This window comes from Pongo abelii, chromosome 2, assembly GCF_028885655.2.
Source record: "Pongo abelii isolate AG06213 chromosome 2, NHGRI_mPonAbe1-v2.0_pri, whole genome shotgun sequence".
Taxonomy (NCBI): domain Eukaryota; kingdom Metazoa; phylum Chordata; class Mammalia; order Primates; family Hominidae; genus Pongo; species Pongo abelii.
This window is the reverse complement of record NC_085928.1, coordinates 57,808,176-57,820,847: the sequence shown is the minus strand read 5'-3', so window position 1 is coordinate 57,820,847 and position 12,672 is coordinate 57,808,176.

Below are 12,672 nucleotides of genomic sequence, written 5' to 3'. Positions count from 1 at the left end.
CTGCTGATTTTCAGTGTGCTACTTACACTTAAAATATGGGCTGATTCTAGAATGAGAAATATATTAAGCCCTAGTAAAATGTGCCATAGGAGGTCTTTTTTTGGATTAAATATAGAAAATGAATATAGATGTAGCAGCAAAAATCATCAAACTTCATTCGATAGCCTTAAAAATACTGGGAAAAATAGTAGGTCCGTACTAATGTCTGAGCCTAAAAAGATATTACTCTTTTCTTACTGGTTTTGGTAGAATCTGGTATCTCTAAATACAAACATGTAACAGTCATAAAATATACGATAGTCATATTAAAATCTTTAGAATGTTAAAACTTATACCTCTTATTCTACTCTTGGATGGGTAACTAAATTTAACTTATATTTTGTACATGAAATGATGCTCTAGCTTTCTACTATAGTGACAGAACAGTGTTCCACCTGTTAATTTTCCAGATAACTGAAGCTTATAGTACCATACTATAGTTAAGATATTTTCCTATAGCTGTTATAAATTTTACAATTACAAAACTCAGCTATGGAGAGGTGGACCTTCCATTATTCTTCCATGAGCAAACTTAATTAAAGTGTTTCTCATTTGGGAAGATAAAGGAAATTTCAGTCTTGCAAATAAGCGTTTCTCATTAGGGAAGATAAAGGAAATTTCAGTCTTGCAAATTCAAGATTAAACACAATTACTTCCAATTTACATGTCAATCTCTGAGTTCACTATGCAATCACAATCACAGTTCAGTATTTTCTCCCTCCCTCTTGGTTTTCCCTGGATGGCCCTGGCTCCAGGAAGTTGGACATAGCTTCATGACGTGGAGCAAAAGCTAGGCGGGGAGAAGACATGGAAGAGTGGAGCAAGTTGTGGTCATCTCCATCTTTTATGGCCTCTGCTGACTATGGTTGATCCCTATTCATCCACTGAGGGTGTCTGAGGTCCTGTCATGGCCTCTGCTTTTCAGGTACACTTACTCTCTATCCTCTTCATTCCAAACACATCCACTTAATCTTAGCTACTTTCCCTGCACCATGCTGAGACATGCAATACCAATACCACATGACACTTCTCTCAGGCTCTCAGGAAGTGCTGCTCTACTTCTCAGGCACCATGTGGGATGTGGGGCTTCTCTGCGAGGCTTCCTGTTTGTCTACACACAGAAAACCAGCAAATTTAACTCTAATTCCATGCTTTTCAGTTTCCCTCTTACTCTTGCTGATCAGATTCTTATCTCCTTGAGAGCTCTTAGGTCATACTGGAGTTCCCCTTGCTCTGATTTATGCTGTACCTGATCTGAGTCTTCTAGGTTCTGTGGTTCTTGATAAAGCCAATCTTTTGGAAATAAAAATGACTGCTTTTTTAAATCAAATATCTCACTGTAAGAATTAAAAATTGGGGCGTGTTCAAGCTTACAGTCTGTGCTGAAAATTTTATAAATCAATCTTCAAATTTAAAACAAAAAATGACTTTGTTTAGTCCTGGACTGTACATTTTGTCCACCTTAGGCAATGAATTTCTATAGTTCCAGTGCAGATTTATAATGTAATTATCCAAATAATAATAATGTAAAAGAAATAAAACCATTGGCTAAAAATCTCCAAATATTATCTCATGGAAACAACCAGTTGTACATAACAAATTCTTTTAGCATATCACTTTCCTGCTTCTTAAGCTAAAATCAATTAGCCTTCTATTTATGACTACAGATCAGTTTTAGTAATCTCTAAAATTATGTGTTCTGTCATTATAATGTCCTAATTTAATCCCTTACTCTACCAGGCTTTAGCTTAGGCAAGTGACTTAGGCTCATGTGGAAACTGGAGATAATGGCTATATCACATAAGATTGTTGTTAGGAATTAGTAAAATAAATAAGCGCCTGCCACAGAACCTAAATATAGTGTTCAATAAGTGTTAGCTATTGTTGTTTTAAAATTATCAACTATACAAAGGGCTTCTTTGAGGCATACTGAATGTAGGCTCCCCCTCTGAAAAAAGCCATGTGGATCTGCTGTTTGAGTTCCTCTCTTTTAATCAGGATTGGTTGCTACTCCCTACATTTTTCAGAGGAGGAGGTAAGGCAGATGGAGTAGAAACTAATCAAGTAAGAAGGAAGGCCTTGGATTCAAGGCTTTTAGCATAAAAATACAGTCTCCAAAGGGCAGTTTGGATACCAGAGCCAGGAGTAGATAATGCCTTTATTTCAGTCATCATAAATTTTTGGCATTAATTGTTTTAAATATTGCATTAAAGTAGTATTTATCTTAATTACTTAAATTTAATACCCAATGTTAAATCATCTCACCCTAACCCCCACACTGTTGGATATTATAGTGAGAACCACGAGTAGAACCAGAGTAAATAGCAAAAAGAGCCTTTCTTTACATGACATGTTAGAGCAAGAGTTGCAAACTCAAATATATTCATGGGCTGAGAAGTTGATATAAATGAACTAAGCAAGTTTAGAGTAAGACAGCAGTGTGTGATGGAGCCTGTGACTGAAGCAATTTGAAATGTTAGAACATTTCAAATTCTAACAGCATTCAAATTCAGATTTTTAAAGACGCTGGCCAGAAAATAAAATAAGACTACACGGCCGGGGTGCGGTGGCTCACACCTGTAATCCCAGGAATTTGGGAAGCCAAGGTAGGTGGATCATTTGAGGCCAGGAGTTCAGGACCAGCCTGGCCAACATGGCTAAACCTTGTCTCTACTGAAAATATAAAAATTAGATGGGCATGGTGCCATTCACCTGTAATCCCAGCTATTAGAGATGCTGAGGCATGAGAATCGCTTGAACACAGGAGGCAGAGGTTGCAGTGAGCCAAGATCATGCTGCTGCACTCCAGCCTGAGTGACAGAGTGAGACCTTGTCAAAAAAAAAAGAAAGAAAGAAAGAAAAAAACTAAGGCTAAAATTTTGTGACACTGGCTTCAAAGATTGGTCTCGCATTTGCCTAAAATCAGATGGATCTGGGTTTAGATTTTTTACTGTTTGGTTTCTGCAGTTGGATTTTGCCAGTGTTGGTAAAAGTACTAAATTCTCCAAAGTGCTGGAGGAGGGAATAAAAACTTGCATTATGACCATTGCCTGTGTGTCTTCTATGTGATCTTGAGAGAAGAGAAGTTGCCAGATCTGTATTTAACATCAATGCCTTCCCTCTATCCATTTTCTGTTCAGTTTCTCGTAATGCAGACTAAAGAAATCAGTTAAGCTAGCAGTAAGATTTATTTTTAAATGAAAGAAGTGGCTCTAAGTATAGGGCCCCCAAATTCTTTTATGGGTAAAACTACACATGTTTAAAATCAAGACTCTTTTTACCATCTACTTTGAGAGATAGGGTGCCGCTTAAAAGAATAAGAATAGCTTTGGAATGAGTGGTATCTAAGTTTAAACCTCAGTTCTTCTGTTAATTAATTATGTAAGTTCAAACAGGTAACTTTAACTCATTTTTTAATATTCCTCACCTGGAAAAAGGGACTAAAATTTTCCATCTAATTGGGTTATTGGAAAAAAATCAAATAACAATATAAAGTGGTTTAAATATGACAGTAGTCAATGTTAGTACATAGTATAATTGTTTAGATATATGTCTAACCTTCTCACCTCTTGATTATATTGCAGATTGATGAATTTGATAAATAATGACTATTGTAAAGCTAATGGGCTACTATGTACATAAAAAATATAAATGACCTCCTATATATGATTCTGCATGTAAGGAGACAATCATAGGGAATTCTATTTTTGATATCCTCAAATGTGACTTTAAACAAATCACACAGGCAGAATAATATATGTTTTAAGTATATGATTACTTCTCAACTTTTTTACTTTGTCAAGATTATGCTTCTGTTCTTTCCTTTGAGAGCAAATAAAATCTTTGTTCAATAATGTTGTTTCACAAAGGAATCACATATTATAAGTTAAATATTGCAGTCAGGCCGGAAATGTGATAGGGAGCCCTTTAAATCATAGAAAGATTCATAAACAAATATTCAGTAAAAGAATGTAGAGTTCAAAGTACATCCAATTAGGATTCAGAAAGAGATGAGTTTTTAAATGCAATTTTAAACTTGTAAAGAGAATCTATCAGGAGGTAATTGATTCCACCAAAGAGAAGAAATGATTGAAAATGTTCTGTCACTAGAGGATCCTCTGGAATATAAAAATGCATGGAAAAAGCAAGTAGGTTACACATTTGAGAACACATTTGAAAAATAAAGCTTTGTAGTGTATTCATTAGCAAACATCAGGAATCCCTAAAACAGTATGTGATTATTCAAACACTTTTTTCTTAAGCAATATTCCCAGGAGAATAGTGGTGTGGCAAATAAATGTATAATCAATTAGAAATGTCTTCAACTACATGAGTGCACATTATTGCATGTCTTGTTATACCAATGACATTCCAGCCCCGTGCAAGCACGGTAGCTGATTTTAAAAGATACATGGCGAAATGTTACTCTGTATGAGTGAACAAGATGGAGTGCTGGGGGCAGAGGGGCGACAGGGGACTAAAACTTGCTTGTACAATAGTAGATCTTCATGGTACAAGTCTAGTAAAATTTGGGAAAAGGAGAGTGACATGACTGAAGCATATTTGTCTCTGGTCTTTTTCCCTTAGATTTCCAAGGTCAAAGCAGATGATAGTATTTGAAAATATTATGATGATCAGAAGTAGTATTCACACACACACACACACACACACACACACAAACAGAGAAAGAACATTTGGTTTGAAAAGTTTAAATTGTGGGCTTATAGATTCTGAAAAACTGAAATCCCTTTAACAACGTGAGATTTCAAGGGTTATTTTGTGAGGGTGATTTCGAATGTCTTTTTTCGTTAACTAACCTTTTAATGATCTTCCTATTTATGGTGTTTCTCTTTGCTAGACTGCAGCTTTGCCCTTGCTCTAATCAACCCTAATGTAAGCACTCTAGTTAAAATGTTTTTTAAAATTCTATAAGTTAAAGTATAAAATGGCTTCTTCCTATCTTAACCTACAGTTCCCCACACCTATCTTCTGGCCAAACCAATCCTCTTGCCTCATCTCCTTTGGCCTCCAAAGTTACTGTTCCCAATTCAAAAGACTTCATTAAATGTGATTTGGAATGCTGTACCAATGTCTTCTTTAAGGGAAAATATACTAAAGAAGTAGATATAAATAGATGTATAAAATCGTATTGGAGAATCTCAGAAGTGCTGCACTCAAGAAAAGCACGGCGATTGACAAGCAATTTAAGCTGGAGTGTGAAAGGATGCAGAAATAACAAGATTTGCATGAAAAATATTGAGATCATGAGAACATCAAATTTAAACGAACAACTCATGTGCCTCATGATTTAATCATAAGGGCTGACATTACTGTTATAACTTTCAATATCCTTGGCTTTTGAAAATAGTTCTATAATGAGGGTGGAGCATGTCTATCTATAAGAAAACTACTGTTATTTTATCCAGTCAGCTCATTACTATGAGAAACAGAGTTATAAGAATTGTAAGTCTTATAACTTACAATATATGTTGGGGAGCCCAATCATTATCTATGGCTGAGCCCTTATTTTTAGGCAGGAACTCAAAGCAAAAGAGGAAAATGAAGCCAGGTTAAGAAGCAATCCATTTTTTAATCAATTATGATCAGCCAACCCAGAAAAAAGCAGAAAGAAGTTCACACTGATGTTAATATCTTTGCATTTATCTTATGAAAAATGTTAATGACTGGTCCAGAGCAAGGATCGATATTCTGTCCATACAGGAGTCACTTAAAGGGCTCCATAATGACCTGGTAGGTTTCATTCCTATGAACCAGGCAGCTGACATAGAGTAGGTCTTATTTTTCTTTCTCTTTTATTTTTCACAGCATAATAGGTGGTCTGAAAATCTAGTTTCAGTTGTTATCTCAGAGGAGAAATGCACTTCCGACTTCTGTTTATACTTTCATATCGTACTGTATTGCTGTGAACCTAGATGGCACTTCCGGTGGGACGCCATGTTTAGCCCATGAATGAGAAGACTGTCACAATCAAAAGCGCTTCAGGCACAAACAGATTTGAAACAATCTTCCTACCGACAGGAAGAGAAAAGGCTGGTTCTGAAGACCATTAAAGGTTCTATTGATGTGGTTTTGGGGGCACACATTTAGATTTTCAAATGTGTTTTACATTTGGAACGTTTTACTCGCATTAAAGCTCAGCTGCTTTCCCTGAGAACTCTCCTTCTTGTCATCATTTGCGGAAGCTTTCATAGAGAACTTACTGTTCCAACTGGGAAGGAGGTGGGAGAGGTGGGGAACGCAAAGCAGGCGATTGAACTAGCTCTCTTGACTCAGAGATGCCAGGATCGCCTGCTCCACAACATTCTGCAGGATATGAAGCTACAGAGATGAAAGGGGCCACCGGCAGTGTCCCCAAAAAAAAAAAAAAAAAAAAAAACTTTTCAGCACTTAAATATACCAACTCCCTGATTTTAAAAGTAAAAAGCCTTTCTATCAATATAAATTATATTGAAAGTAGTTAGGCAGCAAAGATGCCATGTCATTTCTGGGTGTGTGTGTGTGTGTGTGTGTTCATTTGCGTTCATTTGTTCTGGTGACATTCTGTTGACCATTTCATCATAAGGAGATCTTGTTATGCAACATTTTATTGTAGGGACATTTCTCCATACAGCATCTTATCACTGACATATTATCATCAGCATTGTCAGGGGCATTTAATCATGCAATACTCCACCACTGACATTTCATCAAAACGGCAGGCCACTGTAGTAATAGCTCATCACTGACAGTTAGTATACTAAGCTCCTTAATTACGTGATTACACATGCAATTAAGTTTTCCAGGTCCTGATGTAAAACCATCCTTGTGAAAGGAAAGAAGACACCTCTTACATCTCCATGCTCAGAAACAATCCTGTGAGTTGCACTTAACAAAACTATTAGATGTAAAATTGCACATCCCCAAAATATCTTCTAAGCCCATTTGAAAAGAATCTTCTATAGCAAGGGTAGGAAAACTACTGTCCATAGACCAAATCTACTCTGATAGCTCTATTTGTTTTGTTTTGTTTTGTTTTTAAAGTTTTATTGGAACACAGCCATGCCCATTTTATGTTATCTATAGCTGCTTTTGTGCTACAGCTACAGAGTTGAGGAGCTGAAATAGAGTCCTTCTGACACACAAAGCCTAAAATATCTATTATCTGGCCTTATACAGAAAAAATTTGCTAATGCCTGCTCTAAAGGACATTTATTTAAAATGTAGATCTGTGGGCTCAACCCCATGTTACAGAAAAAGAGTATCTGGGCCTGGCGCAGTGGCTCACGTGTGTAATCCCAGCACTTCGGGAGGCCAAGGTGGGCAGATCACGAGGTCAGGAGATCCAGACCATCCTGGCTAACACAGTGAAACCCCGTCTCTACTAAAAATACAAAAAATTAGCTGGGCGTGGTGGCGGGCGCCTGTAGTCCCAGCTACTCGGGAGGCTGAGGCAGGAAAATGGTGTGAACCCAGGAGGTGGAGCTTGCAGTGAGCCGAGATCGGGCCACTGCACTCCAAGCTGGGAGTCAGAGCCAGACTCCGTCTCAAAAAAAAAAAAAAAAAAAAAGGATCTGTAAATAGATCCTGGTTAGCTGCATTTCAACAAGTGTTGCATGAAATTTTTAACAGAGAACTTCAAGTTGTAACTGGGAAGGAGGCAAGAGAAGTGGAGAAGAGAATGCAAAACTTCAAATGTCCTACCCTGTCTTCACAAAAAAATAGTAGCAATTTGAAGAAAATTTATGGCCTATCTTATTTATTCTCGTGCTTAACTGTCTTCAATCTCTTTTACAAAAGAAAGTCAGGATAGGGGACTATTCATTACCTGACCAACTAATCAGTCCTATAGCCTTGACAAAGTTATTGACTAAACACAACATGCAAATGAGAGTTTAGTCCATTTTTAGCTTTGAAAAATCTTTATTAATTTTTAAATTTAAAAATTATGACTTATTCCTATAAAAATCCAAACAAAAACTGATGAAAGGAATTATGCAAAACTCTCCTTTCCTCAAATCTCCCATTTCCATTTCCTAATGGATACAAATAGTTCTTCAATGTGCATCCTTGCAGAATCCTTTTTCTTTTAATTTCCAAGAATTTCCTATGACTGTTTCACTTTATAAGGTCTTCCTACACTTTCCATATTTACATTTTCCCCAAATGCTAGATGAATTGCATATCAAAACTCATTAAGCAGCAATGTTGGCTCCGAGCCAGTTTTTGCTGGTCCATAACTAGAGCCCCAGGAAGAAATGATTATGGGCTGAACTGGTAATCAAGAACATTGTGATATAAGTATTTTATCCACAATTTCTGACTTTGTTGCTTCCTTTTTTATAATCTTTTATCCGTCTGGAAATTACTTGCTTAAAACCTAAAGATTTTCTGCATCCGCAGGTATATTTTCCTTCTTCTCTTTCCCTTTCCATTTATCTCCATTCTCTTTTTTTTGATTTGATTGTTTTTAACTATAGATGATTCATACATTTTCCCCCAAGCATTGTCATCTCTTCCAGAAGTCTTTTTCCATGATTCTTTCAGCAAATAGACAGTGCTGTGCCACCTCTTCTGCAAACATTTTTTGAAAAGGTGTTTTACTTCTGCCACAGGCAGTTATAGTAGTTTTAGTAGCTTCTTATTGCAGAGCAAGGCACCTGCCATCATTTTTTGCCTACTTTTCATTTTATTCACCCTCTTGAAATAAAAGATATTAACATAGCCAACCTTCCCATCTATTCAAGTCTAATAAACCATACACTACTCGTCATAATTTATTGCTTTTAACTCTACATTTTTCTTTAGGAACTTTTCCCTTTCTTTTCTATGTTACCTTTTCCTTCCCCATTTTTTGAATAATAAGTATTTCTATCCTTTCACACTAGGTAATGAAACTTTTAAACGCAATCATTATATTGCTCTGCTCAACCACCTTTTAAATACAAAAATATTTGCTTATGAAATAAATCTGCATTGGTGAAACCTAGTTCTTCTTTATCAACTGACAAATATTAGCTTTCTGTTGTCAATTCACCTTCAGCATGCAGAAATTTTACAAAATACATGTAAAGGGAAATATGCATCAGAAACGGCTTAAATCATTCTCTGCTATCAAAAGCTTCTCTGTTCAGCTTTTCTTTCTTTGTCTTCCCGCCTATAATGTGCATTAAAAATTGTCACCAACATACTTTATTATAGCACACTATTTCTTGCTCTTTTTTTCCCCAGTTCCTATAATTTGTAATTCTGGAGTGTTTTTAAAATAGAAAGGACAGAAGGATAGGAAGACTAGCAGTGAAACTGTCAGTAAAGGGTAAGAGGGGAAAATAAGAATAAAATAAGGAGCAAGAGGAGATAGTTTAAGAGAAATAATGTGTAAAACTACCAACCTAGGTCAGGACAGTATTATTAGCTCTTTTGATGAGACCTGGGACAGAAGAGAAACATGTGGGTAAACCGAATGAATGGTATAATGTAAAGTTGCCAGAAAACACTATATATGATTGCTATAGTCAATCATATGTTGAAAGCCTGATCCTTGTTATGTTTATTTCCTGAATAAAATTGCATTATGATTAATAGAGCACCATTAGAAATCTTCATAGCTCTCTCTAGCATATATCCTGTGGATGAAAATGCTAACGAGAAGGTTTGTGTCCTTTAATTACATGTGTAAGTGAAGAACAAGGACAAGAGGGCTCTCTCTTTTGCCTGTCATTTGCCTTCTCTTATTTCCTCGATTTGAGCAGAAGTGGTCCATTGTGCCTCAGCTGTACTTGGTACAGTTCTCAAGTATATAACTTTTCTCACTACACAGCAGCTGTTTTTGTACTTGTCTGTCAGCCTTACTAGACTGAAAGACAGATTAGGAATTGATGCTAATTTATCGTTTCATCCCCCAGGCACCTAGCTTTATTTTCTCAGGGAATGTTTGATACATGGATGAAGGAAGGCATGAATGAGAGAATGAGAATAGATAACAAAAGGATCATTCTCTTGTTTTTTTATTATGCTAAGAAATAATCACAATAGAATTAATGTTTCAAGTTCCACTATCTTTGTGCTCTTTATTCCAGATTTTTATGTGACAGCAAACCAAAGAAAATGCTCAAAAGAAGCATGAGAGAATGGATCTTCTTAAGAGAATAACTGCAAGGAGTAGGACTCTGGTTCACTAAAATAATAATAACAATATAATAGCCACTATGGTCCGAATGTTTAAGTCCCTTTGAAATTCATATGTTGAAGTCTAAACCCCCAAAGTGAAGGTATTAGTTCACAGGGCTTTGGGGTGGTAAATTATAAGAGTGGTGTCCTCGTGAATGGGATTAGGGTTCTTATAAAAGAGGCCTGAGAGAATCTCCTGGCTTCTTCTACTATGTGAGGACACAGCAATCAGGTGTTTTATATGAACCAGAAAAGTGGGCCCTCGCCAGACACCAAATCTGCCACCATTTTGATCGTGGACTTCCCAGCCTCCAGTACTATGAGAATTAAATTTCTGTTGTTTATGTACTACCCAGTAGATGATATTTTCTTCATAGCAGCCCCAATGAACTAAAACAATGGCTAAAATACATTGAATGTTTAGCATATGCTAGATACCATTTTAACACCCTATGAAGTAGATCATCTTATTTATCCCATTTTGCCAAAGAGGAAACTGAAGCAACATGTGGTAAATTGCCCAAGAACAAAAGTAGCCAATGAAGTTACTGAATAGTCTGCCAGCTACGAGTCAACAGCTGGCTGTTACTGAATAGTCAGCCAGTCAGTCATTATCAGATAAGGTCAGAAGATTCTCATGACACTATGTCCCTTGATACTTATAACACTTTGCAATTGTACATTTAGTTTTAAAACATGAAACTAATATGTGCCTCTACTCCTAGTCTACACTTCCTCAAAGTACGGGCATATCTGATTTTACTTACCTAACACAGAATCTAACAAGTGATAGATACTCACTAGTTCTTGAATGAATAACAAGGCTACCTGCTACTCAGAAACCAGCATATCATCAACATGGTATAAGGTAAGAGTAAATTGTCCTGGAATTCTAACCTTCTAAACACTCAATGAGCATGAAGAATCCACAGAGCATAATGGCAATGAGTTTTGAGGCTTAGAAGACATACACCACACTTCCAGTCTGCATGTTATCAGCAGCATGGAAAGCCTCAAACATGAGCACCCTCGCTGGGGCACATTATTTTCCTCTCAAATCTTGTAGAAGGACATCTCAGTTTCCCCAGCATTTTTTTTTTCTTCTACCATTTAAAAGACATCATCTCTTTACTACTAGCCCATTTTCTCCTGAAGCCCCACTTAATCTCATCTCATTCTCTTCTTCAGAAGGACACCTCCTTTAACATATTTGGAAACTGAAAATGTCTCAGCACTAGCTTCCACTGAAAATAAGAGTCTTCCCTACATAGCTAACAAGCTTCTTTGTACAGAAAAAGTAGTTATGTCCTCTTGTCTTATGCCGGAAGTTTTGCTTGTCTTCTTTCACCTCTGGTGGATTCTAGGGTCATACCCTGGCTCTTTCCTAAACAAGTTGGGACATTTCTCTGCTCATCTCACTTTCCCTCATTTCCACATAGGCTATTGCATTCTTGAAACCCCTTGTGCCAAATGTTGACTGCATTTTACTTTCTCCAGGATCGCTAACATCACATAACACTTGTCAGTCAAGTCATTTAGCTCCCACTTATAAGTGAGAACATGTGGTATTTGGTTTTCTATTTCTGCATTAGTTTGCTAAGGATAATGGCCTCCAGCTCCATCTATGTTCCCACAAAAGCTATGATCTCACTCTTTTTTATGACTGCATAGTATTCCATGAAGCTCTCTTATTTTATAATTATTAAAACCAATACACAGGAAACTAGCAAGAACCAGGACTGGAAACACAACTACTGTTTTCTGTTCCAGTAATCTTTCCATTCACTATCCCTGTCTCTAATAACCTAGCAGTCAACTTCTTAGGAGAAATTCATTGGCAGCTAATATGAGCAAAAACTAGACACAAAATAAAGGATCTGGGAAAAGAGAAATGCCTAAGGATGGAGGTACCTGAATGTGGACAAGGGCAAGGGAAATTTGACAAATTTAACTCTACTCAATTAATCACTTTTGGACATTTCAGGACCTGCTTATCCAAAATTGTGTATCACAATTTTGTCAACTAATGGCTACTGCTAGAAAGTATTTTTTTCTTTAAATCTGACTCTGACTTCAAGCAATGTAAATCTATTTTCCTGATAATATGGAGAATAATTATTTACTATCCTCCTTAATTTATCCTTTCAAATATATTATTAAATTCTTATAAATTATGTTCTTATTATTCTTATTCCTGATGGTATTATGATCATTTGTTTATCTTTGCCTTCTAAGATACAGAGTTTTTTTGCTTTCTCTATTTCCTCCATTATTTTCCAACTTGTTTCATCAAGTGGAGAGACCAGGCTAGATGTTGTTATAACAGGATCTCACACATATTGAGAAGAGCTGGTTTACCTCCTTATTTGTCTTTGTCTTACTAAGAGTCATGCAACATGCTAGAAGATGTTTGTTCTAGTGTGTTATTCATTTATCATTAATTTTTGTCCAGTGGGTCTTTTTTTT